The sequence below is a fragment of the Phyllobates terribilis genome, unplaced genomic scaffold, assembly GCF_046119375.1.
Source record: "Phyllobates terribilis strain yellow unplaced genomic scaffold, ASM4611937v1 Scaffold_7__3_contigs__length_470593459, whole genome shotgun sequence".
NCBI lineage: Eukaryota > Metazoa > Chordata > Amphibia > Anura > Dendrobatidae > Phyllobates > Phyllobates terribilis.
The window spans coordinates 387,607,128-387,628,011 of NW_027362767.1; the positions used below are offsets into that span (position 1 = coordinate 387,607,128).

Consider the following 20,884-nt stretch of genomic DNA (forward strand, 5'->3'; position numbering starts at 1 on the left):
TTGACACTGCTCTGGGTTCAATAGTAGTGTGCTGCGGTCCCCTAGGAATTGGGACAGGAAGGTCGGGCGAGAAGATGTGGGTGTTTGTTGTGGCACAATTTCAGCTTGCCTACGGCCTTGTCCTCGGCCTCTGCATGCAACATCACCATCACGTCCAGTTCCCCGTCCCTTGCCACGTGCCTTGCCCATTTTAAATGGAGGACAGTATCTTCCACGCTCACTACAAATGACTGAATTTGGAGCAAACTTATATGTGATCCGTGTGACGGAGAAAACAGAGTTTTAAATACCTGGCCTGAAGGTAAGCAGTTTGAACAGCAAACTGGTGTGAATTGCTTCACTGACACACTGAAAGAAATTTTTAATGGAGGCCAGAAATGGCAGTATTTCCTGACAACGTATATGTGATCCGTGTGACGAAGAAAACAGAGTTTTAAATACCTGGCTTGTAGGTAAGTAGTTTGAACAGCAAACTGGTGTGAATTGCTTCACTGACACTCTGAAAGAAATTTTTAATGGAGGCCAGATATGACAGTATTTTCTGACAATGTATATATGTGATCCATGTGACGGAGAAAACATAGTTTTAAATACTTGGCCTGTAGGTAACTAGTTTGAACAGCAAACCAGTGTCAAAAACTTCGCTGGTACAGTGAAAAAAAATTGGAATGGAGGCCAAAAATGGGAGTATTTTCTGACAACGTATATGTGATCCGTGTGACGGAGAAAACACAGTTTTAAATAGCTGGATTTCTAGCGCTGTAATATGGAAAGGACTTGGCTGTATTCTGCAGTACCAACAAGCAAATGGTGCAGAAAAATGGTGTTCTTTGGATTGCTTTTTAAGCAAATAATGAGGATTAAGATCCAAAAAAAAAGTATTCCTGGCCCCTGAGACGTGGGCCTTTGTATAGAAATATCTAACAGCAGCAGAAGGAAGAACTGGAATGGAGCCTCTTGTGCTATATGCACTGCAGTCTGCTATATACACTGCCTGCCTGCCTATATACCCTGCCTGCCTGATATCTCTGCAGATGGATTAGTCCTCAGAAGGACTGTTTGTTAAGATGGATATGTGTAATCTCTCCCTAGCTCAGCAGCACCTCTCCCTACACTGCCTGATTGCAGAGTAGACTGACGAGCACAGCGGCACCAGGTCTGATATAGACCTGATGACGCAGTGTGGCCAGCCAATCACTGTAATGCCACAACCACCATGCTGCGGAATTACAATGAGTGGCAAGCAATCCCTGCATGTTGATTGGCGCTCTAAAGAGCGCCAAACATGCAGGTAAGGGACCCGAGCATCCGCCCGAGCATCTTGCAAGTACTCGGCGAGCTCCGAGCATCTCGAGTACTGAAATGCTCGGGCGAGTACCGAGTACTTGCGAGTATGCTCGCTTATCACTAGTTGTTATTTATCATTCCTCTTACTTAATTTATGTATGAAGCTGTTATTCTGTTATTTGATCACTGTATGTTGGTGTTATTTAAGTAGTGTGTGGTGACATTTTTTTGTGGGGCACTGCTATTAGGCACTTTTCTGGTATGGTGGTGGCGCCACTGTAAATCATTGGTGTTTAAGCAAATATATATAGGTGGTATTTGACCAATGAATGGTTCTGTTATTGGGCACTTTGCTATATATTCTGTATAAATGGACACTGTTTAATATAGGAACTTGTAAACTGCACGGCAGTAAATCAAAATGGGGTTAGTGCCAAAAGCAGCCACCATACCGGGTACAATTCAAAAACAGACTTAGCCTTGATTCTATTCTCCAATTGTTGCACCCCGAGGGCTCGGCTGCTACAGGGGTATTGCACCTCAAACCAGAGGTGTGATATTCCACTCCCGGGTAAGGATGGAGTGTGGACCAGGACTCGGTAGGCTGCATGCACCACACACACCCCATTTCCGAGGGACAGCTCAACGGTGCTCCCACGAGACAGAAGTGCAGGCACGACAGCATCTGTCCCTGGCTGGAGTGGGGAGGGGAAAGTACACCCAGTGGTGTAGGAGCAGATAGGGGTGGGTCTCTGGGCATAGGTAGGAGCCCATTGGTTGCTAGTCACCTGGGCTCGGGTGTTAGGAGGAGGTATATAAGGTGGGCACCATCTTAGATCAGAGTGCAGTCTGAGGAGAAGTGACAGGGAGCAGAGCTGCTGCATGGGCTCTGCTCCACGGGCAGGCCTTGTCAGGAGGCCGGAGCCTGAGAGAGAGAGAGAGGAGAAGGAACAGCAAGGGAAGTAAGAAAGGAAGCAAGGAACTGGAACACAGAGAAAGGCCCAGAGACACGAGGACAGAGGGAACCCTAAGGACCCAGGCGACTGCGGGTGACGGGTTGGCAGAACAGGGTACCGGAACCCAAATTGGTGGAGGCAACAGATTCCTCAGCCAAAGACCGGAGGTTGTGACCACATCTTGGTGCGACCCCTCACTACATCCACCAGGAAAGCATACCGCATAGGGTCAGGGAAACCGGAGATAGGTTTCGCCAACAGAAGGCCCGAGGAAGCTGGACAAAGGTGGGTCACTGGTGGGGACGGCCAGAGAAAGGTAGAGAAGTGAGCCCTGAGCCACGCTCTGGAATTGCCTGGGAGTTGACCGAGTCCCTCACCTGGTGGACGCAGCACGGCTTGGGCCGTCATCGCCTGTAGGATTGACCGAGTAACAACTGTGAGTAAAGCATTGGAAACTGCAATTACAAGTCTCTGTGTTTCATCGCCGCACCAGCACCATTAGGACTGGGACGCTCACACCATTACTCCCATCATCCACACTAGCTGCCCTGAGGCAATACTTCTCCCGTGGGGAGTAACCCCATACTTGGCTGCGCATACAACATCAGCCTCAGCTGTCTGCAGCGCAGCGGCGGTCCCCACTGACCGCAATCCACGGGTGGCGTAGTCGGACACTTGTTACAACATTAAGACTGCCACTGAATTGACCACCCTGGGCATGGACCAGGTCAGCGCCACGGAGACTACAACCCCCAGCGATCCGGCTCCGGGTATCCCCTGCACAACACAGGCCCAGGGGGCGCGTCACAATCATATATTGAAAATACAAAAATGTAAAGGGAAACAAATATATGAAGTATGTTGATAACGTGAAACTTTACCATTAGCCTTTCTCAGCACCTCAGTCAGATACATAGCCTCCTCTCTTATCCTCTCCTCAAAGCTTCGTTTTCCAACTCCAAAATTACCCAATGTTAGCAAGGAAAAACGTCTCATCTCCTTCCACTTTTCACCATTACTGAACGCAAGATCTGTGCAATATAATAAAATAGTTAATTCCATATTAAAATCCTTAAGGGCTCTTAGAGCTCCATACATACTCGAAAATTTCATTGCAGTAGCAGGATAAATTGCAGCATCATCATTTTAAATTATTTTACGTTACATATGATTGGCTAAAACTCTGGGTTTGGTAACATATGTAACTTTTATGTTCATTAGCTTTGTTTCATACATAAAAATATGTGATCTGAATTATCTACTTTGAGAGAGTCTGCCTCAGTAAGAACCCAATTATTGGCCTGATTGTGTCTTGTTTTGACATGTAAAGGACTGATTTTTATATATTTTGTGCCTTTCCATAAACCAAAGAAGAAAAGACAACAACAATGTTGCAGAAATATGTTGCCATGTGATTTTTTTTTAACATTATTTAATTCTGAATAAAGTATAGAACACGAAAGAATTAAATTACACGACAAGTAAATCATTGCACAAAGGTCAAAAATACAGAAGTCGTGTTGATACATTAAAAGGACATAGTAACATAAAAAACAGAAAAAAAATAGAAAAGGACAACAACATAAACAAGCTCGTAGCCCACAAATTAGACCTAAAAAAAGAAATAAATAAATAAAAAACAAGAATAAAGAGCGGCAAGACATATGAGTAAAAGACATATGAATATAAAATAAAATAATTGCAGTCATAACCCTATATAGGAATATTAGGTCTCTTGAAGATTAGTGACATATAAAGTTAGTGGTTGATAAACACTCTCGACCAAGGGAGTAATTTATTCGCAGAAGGATGGGGGGAGTGGATGGGTGTAATCAAAAGGGGGAAGGGAATAAGAATAGAAAGAATATCACATCAGAAGATTGATATGGCTTTCCAGAGTGGGGGGGGGGCAAAGAAAAAATTAAACCTCCTGACTCCATTGGCTCCAAACTTTAGAAAATTTGGGGTGACTATAGGTTTCCCAACTGGTGAGTTCCTCTAAACGTCTTATCATGTTTACCTTATTTATCTATTCGGAGTGAGTGGGGGGAGATTCCTGCTTCCAATGTAGAGACATCAGTTGTATTGCTGAACCCAACAACAGGGGGATCAAGTTATGTTTTTTTGGCTTATAGTTATCTGTTGGGCAGGATAATAGGATTTCTTTAGGGGTTAATGAGTGTCTTATCAGGCCTAGTTTTTTTAAGGTCACTTCTACTTTTTCCCAAAATGGTCTAACCTTCGAGCATGACCAAAAGATATGTGTCATATTGCCCACAGCTAGTTTGCATCTCCAACATAAGTTAGAGTCACTCAGACCAAAATGGTATAATATTTCCGGGGTTCTGTACCAACGCGAAATAATTTTATATGAATTCTCTTGTAAAGTTATAAATCTTGAGAAGCCATGTGAATTGGAAAGGATGGAGTCAGTGTCCTCTTCGGACAATGTAATATTTAATTCCTTCTCCCAGGAATATATGAAAGTGGGTTTTTGAGAGAACTGGCATAATGTCAAATGGTCATATATCTTCGAAACACCTTTGGAAAAGGGAAAGAAAGTCTACTTAACATGTCAATCCAAGAGCACTTCCTAATGTTAGAGAATCTAGTTCAAAACTGAGAGAAGATATGAGAGACATGATTATATTGCAGGAAGTTTTTGAGCCGTGTCGAGGTACCGATTGGCCAAGAGTCTAGCATAGGAATCTCATTTGAAAGGAATTGTTTAATAGAATAGTTTGGTAACTCTGACCAGAGGTTATAAGGTTCTGTGTACTTGGGGTCTAAAAAGTATGGGGTAGTAGATATTGGGGTATCAGACATAGGGATAATGTCTCCATGGAGTTCCTGAACTAGGTTACGTTTAATAGCCAGAGAGGTGGATGTAATGGTGTTCCTCGACATCTCAGAGACAGGAATTACATCTGCCCATATGAACTTATGGGGGTTGTTACCTAGTAGAAAATAGTCAATATCTGTAGTATCTCTTCTTTTGGAGGCATTGGCCATCTTTAGCCATCTGAGCATGTGAATGGATTTATAATATCTTAGGATGTCCGGACATCCAATGCCACCTCTATGGTTTCGTTGGGATAATAATTTGTGTGAGAGCCTAGGTCTTTTATGTTTCCATATGTATTGAGTTAGTACTTGTTTTATGGAAGAAAAGAAAGACAAAGGGAGGCATATGGGGAGCATATTTATGTGGTAGATGATTTTAGGGAGAATTTATGCTTTGACTACATTTTTCCTACCAAACCAAGATAACAGTGGGTTGTCATAAGTTTTAAGGAGGGATCTAATTTTCTCATATAAAAGATCTGGGTTATTAGTGATCTGGATGCCTAAATATTTGATACAGCCGTGTGGCCAATTAAAGGGGGTAGAACTCTGTAGAAATTCAACATCAGATGTCGGGGTGGAAATGTTTAATGCTTCCGATTTCTCGTAGTTAATTTTAAAATTAGAGAGCTCTCCAAATTGTTCAAAAATAGACATGAGTTTGGGGAATGCTTTAATTGGATTGGAAAGCATGATGAGCAGATCATCTGCAAAAACTGCCATCAATAGTTCGGTATTTTTAATTTTAATTCCCTGAATATCTGGGTCCTGTCTAATTACTTGGACAAGTATTTCCATGAGAAGTATAAAGAGGGAAGGCGAGAGGGGGAAACCTTGCCTCGTCCCATTTTGAATAATAAAACTTCGTGAAAGAGTATCATTTACCCGTATTCTAGCCGAATGGGAGGAGTATAAAGAGAAGATAGCATTTACAAAAACTTCAGGGAAAGCTAATTTTTCTACAATATATGCTAAAAACATCCAGCTCACTCTGTCGAACTCCTTCTCGGCGTCTGTAGATCAAAGGGGTGCCCCCTCTCCTAGAATGGGCAATGGCGTGAATGATTTTACTAGAGTTAACTTTTCCCTCCCTACCCTTAACAAAACCCACCTGATAGCGGTGTATTAGATATGGGAGCACATATTCCAGCCTCCTAGCAAGGAGTTGTTGCCATGTGATTTTTTATATTTTACAGGTCCTGGATTGTCAAGACCCGCAATCATTAAAGAGACGGATTGTGTAAAGGAGTGAGAAGTTGTCTGAAACCCTCCCTGAAGACTGCTATGTGCTATTACAAAATATAATATTGCTAAAGACTGTTTTATGCTGAATTTAACGTAATATCTCCCATTAGAGCTAAAGCAGATTGGGAAAGGAACAGTTAACAGTCAGTCAGCCCTGCAGATGGGATTAATGTTTAGGAGTAAAGCAAGGTTACTTACTGGGTACAGTGAGTCAAGGTGAGTGAATAGTTCTGAGATGAGAAAGACATAGGCCAAGTTTCTAAGATGTGTGTTAAAGGAAGATCGCTGAGGTAGCAAGTTTTTAAGTAACTGTAACTGGATCCAGTGGCAGAATTAAAGCCAGAAGAGCCTTGGCACTCAGAAGTGAGTCTTACAGGAAGGAGGCAACTTAAGTGAGTACATCCTGAACCAAAAATAGAGCTGTGGGTTACGGGGGCCAAGATAGCTAGAATGAGTGGGACTAAAGAACTACTGTGTAAGTTGATCCTGGAAGCATAGGAATAAAATGAAGCCAACAAGGCTGGGACACAGTTACTACTACAGAAGTGAGTTATAGCACAAGATAGAAGTTAATATGCAGATGGGAAGACCAAGTTATTTATGTCGTGTATTTGAAAAGTTCATGTCGCCACTTGTAATAAATCTGCCTGTGCCTCTGTACAAAACAGATGAAGATTTTGATACTAAGATTTGTATCTGCTACCAACTCTATATATGCTACACCAGTAAAGACTGTTTTATTTATATAAAGTGGACTGAAATCTTCCTTGTCTACTGCAAAAGCTGGAGGTTTCTATACCATCCTATAGTATGTGGCCTGAGTGAAGAATGCCGGAGTCAAATCGTAATACATGCACTATCAGGCATTTGTTACATGCACGCCACTAGGTTCAGATAGGGGAGAGACAGGTTACATGAATTCTTTGGAAACCTGGGGGAACCGTTACTCAGGGCGACCATAGACCTTGTGCTGCAGCTTCTCTCAGGCACAAAGGGGTATTGACCCTCAAGCACAGACACGTAGGTTGTTCCACTTGCTGACCAGACACACTCGACAAGAGTCCTCATAAATGGTAGAACAGTAGCATTTAATAAGAAGCCGCACAGCCAGTGCAAGTTAAGTCTTATCAGCAACAGGTTCCAGTGACAAACAGTACAGTTTCCTTAGCAGCACAGCAGTTCACAGTTTTCCCACTAATACAAGACAGCACAGTTCTAATGCAAAGGCACATTAATTAACACATCATTGTTTACAGCACAGTGATATGGAGGAGGGGGAAGGTTTGCTGAGGGAGATGATCCCTGTGACACCATTTCTTACAGTCCATATCTTTCTGCTTGACAATACTCTGCACTGCTAGTTCAGGAACTCTACCTGACCTGTGCTTAGGTTCACTCCTGACTTGGATCCTTTTCACTTGCAGGGGCACTTCTGTGAGATACAGAACCCACACACCACCTTTCTCTTCGGCTCCAGCCAGACAGTAAACAACTTCCCCACAATTCCCCTGGGGCTCTGCTAAAACACGCCCCTTCTCCTGTGGCTGTGTGAACCCCTCTAGTTGCTGGATGCTTCTGGAGCACAACACTTCCTGTTTCATGTGCTTGTGTTCCTTCTAATAGTTGCTGAATGCTTTTAAAGCAACAGCATTACTTGTCACTGTCAGACTCTGCAACAGCACTACTTCTGCCTGTCACATATTCCACAGAGACGACACGGGGGAGATCAAGCAATATCTCACCGTCCTGTCACTATGTCATGGATTTCATCCGGAATCGCAAGCACACAATCTAGACTACTCACTACTTAGGTATCGGCAAGCGACCAGTGAGAGTATGGCGTCACTCCTCTGGATTCCAAAGCATGGAATATGTGTAGATGCCCCGTACAGTCACTGTCTGCTTCATGATAGCCCAATCATTATTATTGTTTGCCACCACTGGCCAGATTTGAAATATAATACAGACCTGGCTGGACACCTGCGTTCTCTTAGTGTATATGGCTTCAGGGGAGGGAGAAATTACAGGACAAAAGAAAAAGAACTATTACATTTTATATTTAATCCAAAAGGGAGGCAGTGTTTCAGAAAAATATATAAGATTTTACAAAGGAGGCATACAATACATAAGTAGTTACACAAAATAATAAGGATTAAAAGAGAAACTTACTCTATACGGTTTGCAGGGAAGAATCAGCATAGGTGGAGGAGGGACTCCCCAATTTGCTTTGGATGTTATCGAACGTGACGCGTTGCTTATAATATCTATACCCCCCTGGCAATGTGTGCTACTCCAACCTCAGCAGACTATTTTATGCTGAAGGGAGAGACCTGCCCACACCCCTTGTGCTGACATCACAGGGGCTGGGCTTCACCCTTCATGTTTTTGTTAAAAACGCTAACTTCTGCAATAACTTATCGCTCATTGATCACAGAAGCTTGAAAACTATGCCAAATTTTCTGTCATGATTTTACCTTCGTTTAGGGACCATGCATGGCGTATTTGTGACCAGTTATTCTGGTGTTTTTGCACTACAGCTCCACGGAGGAGTTTTCAGAAACAAAAAAATATCCCTTTCGTTCCCTAGCTAACCTTGCCCCTAAAAATATGGGTCCCATCATTATCGGATGTATGGAACTTTAGTTATTCCATATTTAGTTTTTGGCTCCGAAGTGTTTGGAGATTTTTGCTAAACTCTCTTTGAAATCCTGGGAATGAAATTTCAACAGGCATATGTAGATTTATCACAAGCCTGTGTCTATTTGTTCCCTGCCTTTTCCAGGGGAAATCTACTCACATTTTAAGCAGGCTGGTGGCACCTATCTTGCCAGCATTTGTGAACAAGGCCTTACTCATGAGTGTGCTAATTGGGTTTTTTTGCTGAGATTTACATGGAGACAGCTCTTGTACTGACAAGTGGTGGATAAGGAGGGGTGAAGGGGAAAGACTTCTTATTAGCTGTGACAGGGGGAGAAAGAACACTTTCAATATTTCCCTGACATGCACCCAAAGGACCCTGTTTCACTGGTGTCTGATATTGCAGCACCTTTACCCATGCAACCCTTACAGGCAGATGCATTAAATATTTAAATTACATGAAGAGCCTATTGATTCGATTTAGAATTGAGTAAAACTAAATTTCCCATTGTGATGTGACACTAGAACTGAGTAGGACCATGTGGTAACAGCTTGTCAGCGATATTGTTCAAAGTAGACCACTCCTCCAAATGTAGATTATTGGTCTAGATCAGGAATGTCAAACTCAAAATACACAGAGGACCAAAATTAAAAGCTTGGACAAATTGGAGGGCCAACCTCCATAGAGTGCAATGGCCCCACATAGTGCTCTATATAGTATAATGGCCCCACATAGTGCTACATACAGTATAATGACCCCACATAGTGCTGCATACAGTATAATGGCTCCGCATAGTGCTACATACAGTATAATGGGCCCACATAGTGCTCCATACAGTATAATGGGCTCACATAGTGCTCTATACAGTATAATGGCCCCACATAGTGCTCCATATAGTATAATGGCCCCACATCATGCTCTATAAAGTATAATGGCCCCACAAAGTTCTCCATACAGTATAATGGCCCCACATAGTGCTCCATACAGTATAATGGCCCCACATAGTGCTACATAGAGTATAATGGCCAGAATTGACTCTCGGGCCGGAGTTTGACATATGTGGCCTAGATCCATCAATATTCCAATTTGATTCTCCTGGAACCACAATATGAAAAGTAGCCAAACAGACAACAAGTGTGAAGAGAGAGCCAATGAATAATACACTAAGATCAAAGAAGAGTAAACTTCCCCTGACTCAATACTCACCATCTCCTTTGGTAAAGTCGTGGAATGAAGGATAATAGGCTCGACCACTAAACTCTTCTGCTTTGTCAATGAAAGTTTCTTTGAGGGCTTTATAGCTACAAAGAATGATAACTGGTCGGGTCCCCTCATATACTGTAAATATGTCACCATATTTTTTCGACAACTAGGAGAAGACAGAGACATTATTCAACATGACAAGTTACTATCTGAAACTATACTTTTTATGTTCCATGGGTGGCCAAAAACAATTCTAGAGGTGTATAGCGGCATTTCTATCACTTGTATGCCCATATTAGAGATCAGAATGTGCCAGGGGTGACAGATTCCCTTTAAGTTTCTCCCATGTGCCCCCATGACCAAGTGTTGTGATCAGCTACTTAGTGCAATAACTCTGAAAGGACACAGCACAACTAAATGAACTGCACTTTACACCTCTCTACCACCAGTGGCATCCTGCTGGGTATTATCAAGCCAGGGCTCATTTCCCATAAATGACTTACATTTATTCATGTCATTAAAGGAAACCTGACAGGTGATTCATGATGCCCAAACCTTTCACTGCATGTATCAGCCACTGGCTGTATGATCACAGCTATGTATGTTTTACTTTGAAACACTTTGTAATTTCAGAGTAAAACATACTTTTAAAACCCATGCGGCTCAGTCCTTGGAGGCTAACTAGTGATACAGACGGGTCCCCAACAGCTTCTCCCCGCCCGCTGACACTGACTGACAAGCCTCTTTCTATACGCGCATGTAGGAAGAGGCTTGTCAGTAACTGTCAGTGGGTGGAAAAAAGCTGCCGGGAATCCGTCTGTATGAATACTCAATAGCTCGTTCCCCAACGGCTATAAAAAGTATGCTTTACTCCAAAACGCCGCAGCTTTTCAAAGTAAAATATACACTACTATTCAAAAGTTTGGGGTCACCCAGACAATTTTGTGTTTTCCATGAAAACTCGTACTTTTATTTATCAAATGAGTTGCATAATGATTACAAAATATAGTCCAGACATTGACAAGGTTAGAAATAATGATTTTTATTAGAAAGAATAATTATAGAAAGAATAAAAACTTTGCTTTCGTTAAAGAATGCTCCCTTTGCAGCAATTCCAGCATGGTAGACCTTTGGCATTCTAGCTGTTAATTTGCTGAGGTAATCTTGAGAACTCCCCCCCCATGCTTTCTGAAGCCCCTCCCACAAGTTGGATTGGCTTGATGGGCACTTTTTGGGTATCATACGGTCAAGCTGCTCCCACAACAGCTCAATGGGGTTGAGATCTGGTGACTGCACTGGCCACTCCATTACAGATAGAATACCAGCTGCCTGCTTCTTCCCTAAATAGTTCATGCATAATTTGGAGGTGTGCTTGGGGTCATTGTCCTGTTGTAGGATGAAATTGGCTCCCATCAAGCGCTGTCCACAGGGTATGGCATGGTGTTGCAAAATGAAGTGATAGCCTTCCTTATTCAATATCCCATTTACCTTGTACAAATCTCCCACTTTACCAGTACCAAAGCATCCCCAGACCATCACATTACCTCCACCATGCTTGACAGATGGCGTCAGGCACTCTTCCAGCATCTTTTCAGTTGTTCTGCATCTCACAAAAGTTCTTCTGTGTGATCCAAACACCTCAAACTTTGATTCGTCTGTCCATAAAACTTTTTTCCAATCTTTCTCTGTCCAATGTCTGTGTTCTTTTGCCCATATTAATCTTTTCTTTTTATTAGCCAGTCTCAGATATAGCTTTTTCTTTGCCACTTTGTCCTGAAGGCCAGCATCCCGGAGTCGTCTCTTCATTGTAGACGTTGACACTGGCGTTTTGCGTGTACTATTTAATGAAGCTGCCAGTTGAGGAGCTCCAGGCAGGGCCGGCTCCAGGTTTTTCTGGGCCCCGGGTGAAAGACTCTCAGGGGGCCCTTTTAACACATACACGATTCATGATGCACAGATACGGCGGAGAAATATATATATAGTACACAGGGCCCAGCCTGCCACCTCATCCTTCACATATGCAGACATGCGCACGCACACACGGCACGCAGACATGCGCACGCACACATGGTACGCAGACATGCGCACGCACACACGGTACGCAGACATGCTCACCCACACACGGTAAGCAGACATGCGCACGCACACACGGTACGCAGACATGCGCATGCACACACGGTACGCAGACATGCTCACGTAGACACGGTACGCAGACATGCACACGCACACACGGTATGCAGCATATGCATGCATGCACACATGGTACACAGATATGTACACATACAGATATACACAAAATTTTTACACAAATTCTTAAAAACATATATAAAACAGACAAATATATATACACAGTCATACACACTGACATTCACATACATGCACACACGCAGACCCATTACAAATATTTTTAATATGGGGATTGGGGAAGCCTCACTCACCTGTCCCCGGTCCTGTGTCCTGTCCAGCAGCTCCTCAGGTATGGGGCAGTGCAGGGCCCCCAGCGTGTCACAGACATCATGGCCCTGGACCATCAGAGGGACCCACTTGCGGTCGGGTCCCGGCCGCTCCCCCTCCCCATCTGTGCAGGACCTCCAACGGTGTTTGATTGCCGGCACTTCCCCAGACATAGCCACGCTGTGCAGCTGTGTCTGCTAGTAATGACGTGGCAGGGGCGACACACAAGCACAATTAAAGGTGCAGTGCCGTCGACCCTGCCGTGTCATTACTAGCAGACACAGCTGCACAGAGCGCGGCCATGTCTGGGGGAGTGCCGGCAATCAAGCAGCGCCTGCGTCACTTAACAGGTGCTGGGGAAGCGGTCAAGGCCCCGACAGTGAGTGGGCGGTGGGCCCCCTTGATTTTCCAGGGCCCCGGCACTTGCCCGGGTACGTCGGGTGCTGATGCCGGCCCTGCTGTGAGGCGTCGATTTCTCAAACTAGAGACTCTAATGTACTTGTCTTGTTGCTCAGTTGTGCAGCGGGGCCTTCCACTTCTCTTTCTACTCTGGTTAGAGCCTGTTTGTTCTCTCATCTGAATGGAGTAGTACACACCGTTGTAGGAAATCTTCAGTTTCTTGGCAATTTCTTGCATGGAATAGCCTTCATTTCTAAGAACAAGAATAGATGGTCGAGTTTCACATGAAAGTTCTCTTTTTCTGGCCATTTTGAGAGTTTTATAGAACAAACAAATGTAATGCTCCAGATTCTCAACTAGCTCAAAGGAAGGTTAATTTTATAGCTTCTCAAATCAGCCAAACCGTTTTCAGCTGGGCTAATATACTTGTGCAAGGGTATTCTAAACATCCGGTAGCCTTCTTACACAGTTAGCAAACACAATGTACCATTAAAACACTGGAGTGGTGGTTGTTGGAAATGGGCCTCCATACACCTATGTAGATATTGCAATAAAAACAAGACGTTTGCAGCTAGAATAATCATTTACCACATTAACAATGTATAGAGTGTATTTCTGATTCATTTAATGTTAGCTTCATTGAAAAAAAATGCGCTTTTCTTTCAAAAATAATGAAATTTCTAAATGACCCCAAACTTTTGAACGGTAGTGTATATCTTATAGCCGAGGGCTGATACATGCTGCAAATGGGTTAAGAACATAGGCGGATTATAATGAGGGCAATCCGGGCTACTGCCCGGGGCCTCGGGTCTCCAGGGGGCCCGGGGCTCCGGGGGGGCTATGGCCGGATTGCCCTCATTATATGTGGGGCCCCGCGGCATATACCGGCAGACAATGGCGCGGCGGGGGGGGCCCGGACCGCTCCCCCAGCAGCGGTGCGCGGCCGCTGCTTCTTCTTCGGCCGGGCCAGCACTGCAGCAGTTAACTTCCCTGTGTGCTGGCCCGGCCGCGTCACTGCTAGGAGACACGGCCCTGTGCGCGCCCGTGTCTCCTAGCTGTGACGTCACGCAGTGCGCGCCCGGCCTGCACTGCTACTTATCACCGGAGAGGAGCAGGAGCCAGGAGGACTGGAGCCGAGCCGGGGGATGGTGAGTGTGTGTGTGTGTGTGTGTGTGAGAGAGCGTGTATGTGTGAGAGTGAGTGAGTGTGTGTATGTGTGTGCAGGCAGATATCATTGTGTGATGTCTGTTTATATGTATTTTTGTGTTTCAAATGTGTTTATGCATGTATGTATATGTCTGTATATGTTTGTGTGCGTGACTGCGTGCGGCCTCCTGCTGAGTATAAATGGCGCCGTGCGGCCTCCTGCTGTCTCTGGAGGGGGGGCCGTGCGGCCTCCCACCGTGTATAGATGGCACCGTGCCGCTCCCTGCTGTGTATAGATGGCACAGAGCGGCCTCCCGCTGTGTCTAGATGGCTCCGTGCGGGCTCCCTGGTGTGTATAGATGGCACAGTGCGGCCTCCCGCTGTGTCTAGATGGCTCCGTGCTGCCTCCCGCTGTGTATAGATGGCTCCGAGCGGCCTCCCGCTGTGTATAGATGGCTCCGTGCGGCCTCACGCTGTGTATAGATGGCTCCGTGCGGCCTCCCGCCGTGTATAGATGGCTCCGTGCGGCCTCCCGCCATGTATAGATGGCTCCATGCGGCCTCCCGCCGTGTATAGATGGCTCCGTGCTGCCTCCCGCCATGTATAGATGGTTCCGTGCGGCCTCCCGCCGTGTATAGATGGCTCCGTGCGGCCTCCCGCCGTGTATAGATGGCTCCGTGCGGCCTCCCGCCGTGTATAGATGGCTCCGTGCGGCCTCTCGCCATGTATAGATGGTTCCGTGCGGCCTCCCGCCGTGTATAGATGGCTCCGTGCGGCCTCCCGCCGTGTATAGATGGTTCCGTGCGGCCTCCCGCCGTGTATAGATGGCTCCGTGCGACCTCCCGCCGTGTATAGATGGCTCCGTGCGGCCTCCCGCCGTGTATAGATGGCTCCGTGCGGCCTCCCGCTGTGTATAGATGGTTACGTGCTGTCTCCCGCTGTGTATAGATGGCTACGTGCGGCCTCTCGCTGTCTCTGGGGGGGGCGCCGTGCGGCCTCCCGCTGTGTATAGATGGCACCGTGCGGCCTCCCGCTGTGTATAGATGGCACCGTGCGGCCTCCCGCTGTGTATAGATGGCTCCGTACGGCCTCCCGCTTTGTATAGATGGCTCCGTGCGGCCTCCCGCCGTGTATAGATGGCTCCGTGCGGCCTCCCGCCGTGTATAGATGGCTCCGTGCGGCCTACTGCCGTGTATAGATGGCTCCGTGCTGCCTTCTGCCGTGTATAGATGGCTCCGTGCGGCCTCCTGCCGTGTATAGATGGCTCCGTGCGGCCTCCTGCCGTGTATAGATGGCTCCATGCGGCCTCCTGCCGTGTATAGATGGCTCCGTGCGGCCTCCCGCCGTGTATAGATGGTTCCGTGCGGCCTCCCGCCGTGTATAGATGGCTCCGTGCGGCCTCCCGCCGTGTATAGATGGCTCCGTGCGGCCTCCCGCCATGTATAGATGGCTCCGTGCGGCCTCCCGCCGTGTATAGATGGCTCCGTGCGGCCTCCCGCCGTGTATAGATGGTTCCGTGCGGCCTCCCGCCGTGTATAGATGGCTCCGTGCGGCCTCCCGCCATGTATAGATGGTTCCGTGCGGCCTCCCGCCGTGTATAGATGGCTCCGTGCGGCCTCCCGCCGTGTATAGATGGCTCCGTGCGGCCTCCCGCCATGTATAGATGGCTCCGTGCGGCCTCCCGCTGTGTATAGATGGTTACGTGCTGCCTCCCGCTGTGTATAGATGGCTACGTGCGGCCTCTCGGTGTCTCTGGGGGGGGCGCCGTGCGGCCTCCCGCTGTGTATAGATGGCACCGTGCGGCCTCCCGCTGTGTATAAATGGCACCGTGCGGCCTCCCGCTGTGTATAGATGGCTCCGTACGGCCTCCCGCTTTGTATAGATGGCTCCGTGCGGCCTCCCGACGTGTATAGATGGCTCCGTGCGGCCTCCCGCCGTGTATAGATGGCTCCGTGCTGCCTTCTGCCGTGTATAGATGGCTCCGTGCGGCCTCCTGCCGTGTATAGATGGCTCCGTGCGGCCTCCTGCCGTGTATAGATGGCTCCATGCGGCCTCCTGCCGTGTATAGATGGCTACGTGCGGCCTCCTGCTGTGTATAGATAGCTACGTGCGGCCTCCTGCTGTGTATAGATGGCTATGTGCGGCTTCCTGCCGTGTATAGATGGCTACGTGCGGCCTCCTGCCATGTATAGATGGCTACATGCGGCCTCCTGCTGTGTATAGATGGCTCCGTGCGGCCTCCTGCTGTGTATAGATGGCTACGTGTGCTCAATATTGAGTCATACAATTAATGTAAGGCTATGTGCCCACGATGCAGAAATGCTCCGGATTTTTTTGAGCGTTTCTGCATCTCCCTAGCCGAAAAAACGCATGCGGATTATACATGCGCTTTTCCTGCCAGGGACATGCGGATGTGAAGCGTTCTTCACATGCATTTCCGCATGCGGGTTGACAAGCGCTTTCCAAGCGATTTTAGCATCACTTGGAAAAGTGCTTGACAACTTGGTCACACTTTATAAATCCATGCAACCGGCATGGATTTATATAGTGTGACCGTAAAAGAATGGTAAAAAATAAATATATACTTACCTTCTGATGGCCTGCCGACGTCAGCGGTCGCGTGACCCGTCACATGACTAAATGACGTCACGGCAGGTCCTTTTCAGACCATCGCGCGCTGCCGGCAGCCAGGACGCATCGGATAAAGACACCGGGGGCCATCAGAAGGTAAGTATAATATTTATTTTTTATTTTATTCTTTTTATTACAGGTTCTATGGTACCCGGGTCTAGAGGAGAGTCTCCTCTTCTCCAAACCCGGGTACCATCCGCACATTGAAACGCATGGATTCTGCATGTACATATGCAGTGATGCGGATTACATGCGTTCCAATGCAAGTCAATGGCGGCGAAAGCGCCGCGCTTCCGCAAAATAATTGTTAGTGCTGCGGATTTTTCCGCAATGATAATCCGCAGCGGAAATTTCCGCAGCATGTGCACAGCACATGCGGATTATCATTGGGGAACATGGCAGACCTTCTAGCAAGCATTTTTTAAGCGTTTCGGCAGCGGAATTGCCGCTGCGGAAACGCTTAAAAAACGCGTAGTGGGCACACAGCCTAAAAAAAAATTATTATAATTAATATTGTGCCAAATTAATTTCACGTGAACTATCACATGATCTATCACAGGGGATCATGTGACATGTCACGTGATACATCAGGTGTGTGTGTGGGGGGTGGGGGGGCCCGCGCCTTCTAAACTGCCCGGGGCCCTTGCTACTCTTAATCCACCCCTGGTTGGGAAGCATGTATCACCTGACAGGTTCCCCTTAACTCATGCAGTGTATGCTATAATTGTCGACAAAATTTCAATCTCAAATCAGTCACAACACCCACACATTTCAGTGATAACCTAACTGTAGAGATTTGAAGTTATCTAGGAATATTGTACCTGGCTGGAGGTACACAGCAGTGGTGAACACAACATCTAATATCACATAAAGCAGCATTGCCTGCAAATGAAGTTTTCATAATAATAAGGCAACTTAGGTAACCTTGTGGTATCTCCAACGCAAGAGGGTCAACTTGAATCTTGGAATCAGCAAAGGTTATGTCAGTCCAGAACACAACGGTGAGGTTCAGGGCAAATTCACATGACCATATAGCAGGCATATTTTCCCTTTTGTATATCGGCTGCAGGACCCAGTCTGAATGTAGATCTCTCATCCCGAACTAATGGCCTCACATCTGCCTGTAAGGCTCCTATTTCTAATCAAAAGATCCTCAATTGGGTCAAGACCTATGACTGATATATATATATGAGAAAATACATCCATTATGTAGATTTGTTAAGCAGCCCTTCATTTTGGTAAGAGGGTGGAGAATCTATTTTGAGCCATCTTACTTGGTTGTCATTTCTTTCTTATTTGTTTAATTCCCATTGTTTCCTCTACTTAACTGAAGTTTGTCTTAACTTTTATGTACTCAATCTGCTGTACAAACAGACTCCATCACAAAATAGTTTACGTGAACCTGATTTACTCCTGGATTTTGTCAGAATGGTATTTTTATGTTATAATAAACAGTGATTGGACCATGAAATTAGAAAATGAATAGGAATTAGCCCGACATCGTTGTAAAGTTCAAAGCCAACTTTACGTGAGAGTGTTCGCTGGAAAAAGAGTCAAACAGCTGAAATGTTGCATCAATGAAACATGCGAGCTCCACTCTATTCAAATTTGATCATAAGAAAAGAGCAGCCTTCATTCATATTTATCCAGCACTTTCTTTCTGGCTTTACTCACCTCCAGGAGGGAATTCACGACATCATCAAGGTTCATTAGGTGAAGAGTGCCGATGATTGGAAGAGGAGTTGGTCCCGGAGGCAGCTTGGACTTCTCCAACAATATCTTTGTATAGTCAAACAACACACTGGTTATGAGAATCACCAAGAGGACGATAACTAGTGAGCAGAAATCCATCCTGTGGATAGAAATTCATATCTAGCATGTTTAATATGCTTAGCAACCCAAGTTATCACCAAATCATCAAAAAAGTCAGCCATATAAAATACTTGAGTCACTTTCATTGCCCATTATGTTTTGTTCGAAAATCTTAATTTAGGGACAAGACAAGGTCAAGAAAAGTTTTATTACTGATAAGTTAAGACAAGACAGTCAAGGCGAGGCGAAGAGATTAGTCTCCTAGGCATGGAGAGAAACAATAACTTGTGTCACATGCCCAATGTTAAATGTGCTTAAGTGAACCTGTCAGGAGCTTTACCGTCACCAAATAGATACATGCCTAGGTAAGGTATCTCAGAGCTTTGACATACTTCTTGGCCAAAAATGGAGTGCCCAAAGAATGGGCTGATTCCTGTCACTAACATCAAGCCCATGGGTTAGGTATGGAGAGACATTTGTCAGACACCCCCATTACTAGCACAGTAATCAAAAGAAATAAACACACACAAAAAAATCTTTATTTGGAAAAAACTCCCTGCCACTTTCCCTCTTTGAGCCATTTAGTAATGCCTTGCCTTAGCTGGTTATTAAAAATAGGGTGGAACCCAAGTCATTTTTTAGGGTTCCCCCATTGTTAATAACCAGCAAAGGCAAAGAAAACATCCCGGGGATGATATTAATAGGCTGGGAAGATCCATGAATATTGGCCCCTTCCCAGAATAAGACCAGCTCACAGCTCACAGCTGTCTGCTTTCTCTTGTCTGGTTATTAAAAATAGGGGGACCCTGCGTCGTTTTTTCCATTTATTTATTTATTAACAAGTAAAGTAAACTACACATGCAAAACACTGCTCTACTCCACTTGGACCTCTGCCTCCTGGTTCAAAACTGTTATTTTTTTTCCATTATTATATGTTACTTTAAGTCAATTTCCTATCCACATTTGTTTGCAGGGCAATTTTCCGGCTCTTAGCCCCATTTTGCTTCCTTTTGCAGCCCCCTAGCCCTTACTTCGACCACTTTACGGCCATTTTACTGCACCAATGTTCTCGTCCCCATTGACTTATATGGGGTTCGGGTCCGGGGTCAAGTTTGGGTCAAGTTCTGGTACCCGAACCAAAATTTGGATTGAAGTTCATCCCTACTCACAGAATCTTGTTTATAGAAAAACAAGACTCTGTAAGACAACCATTTACTAAAGGCCACTGAGAAGGAGATTTCCAGGAGCAGACTAAAACCACCTGGTGTTATATAGCATTGTATCATTTTATACAGTATTAATTTGAATTGCAGGGTTATGTGGCATCCATAGAGCCATTATTATCTTTATAACTTTATATTTAGGTATTGAATACAGTATTTTTGGCACTATATGGCAGCATTATACAGGCTGTATATGGCAACTTTATCCTGCCATCTGCAGGTTTAATGCAGGATAAACTTATGATTAAACTGTCTAAAATTTGGAAACAAGGGAGTCTTATTTTATCGACCATGACCCCCTATTTTTTATATCATTGTATCATATAGTGATATCATCATCTCACCTCCATAAATATACTCACACAAAATCTTTCCAATAGCAATACAAAGAAAGCAGTGACATCAGGGTAAGTAAAATGACAATCACTTTAGACGGTAGCATGTGAATATTGACTCCTTTGTTTTTCGAATACTCTTTAGTCCCACAATAGTTAGCTAATAGCTATAAAAGGAACCTGACAGCGGATACAGGTTTCCGGATCTATTGGAAGTGACGCGCCCCCTGGGCCATATTCTTTAGGGGGAATATCCGGAGCCGGATCAGATGGGAGTTGTAGTCTTCCGAGTGGCTGTGACCCGGTCCGTGCCCAGGGTGTCAAACTCAGTTGTATGTGGCAGTCCTACAGATGTTATAAAGTTCTTTATTGTCGACTACGCCACCCGTTGTATTGCGGTCACTATGGCCGCCGCTGCAGCAGGGTCCGCTGAGGCTGATGGTGTAGGTGCAGCTTTTGGTGGTATAACCCCCAACGGGTGGGGTATAGCCTCAGGGGGTCAGGTGCAGAGGATGGGGGTTGTGGTGGTGCAGCATAGATGTGAAAGGAAGACAGAGTCGGGTTGTGCAGTTTAGGGTATTTACTCACTGCTGATGTTCCGGTCACTCCAGCTTCAAGTGACCTCCCGAGCCGTGCTGCGTCCACCAGGTCCTGGATCCAGCCAACCCCCAAGCGAGTCCGGAGCGTGACCCTGAGCTCTCCTTCTGTCCT

At 45.7% G+C, this 20,884-nt stretch overlaps 1 pseudogene; it reads right to left on the minus strand.

Annotated features, from left to right (window-relative positions):
* Positions 1-20,641, minus strand: part of LOC141154942 (cytochrome P450 2F2-like) — a 53,682-nt pseudogene extending 33,041 nt beyond the window's left edge.
* Positions 20,642-20,884: the final 243 nt, after the last annotated feature.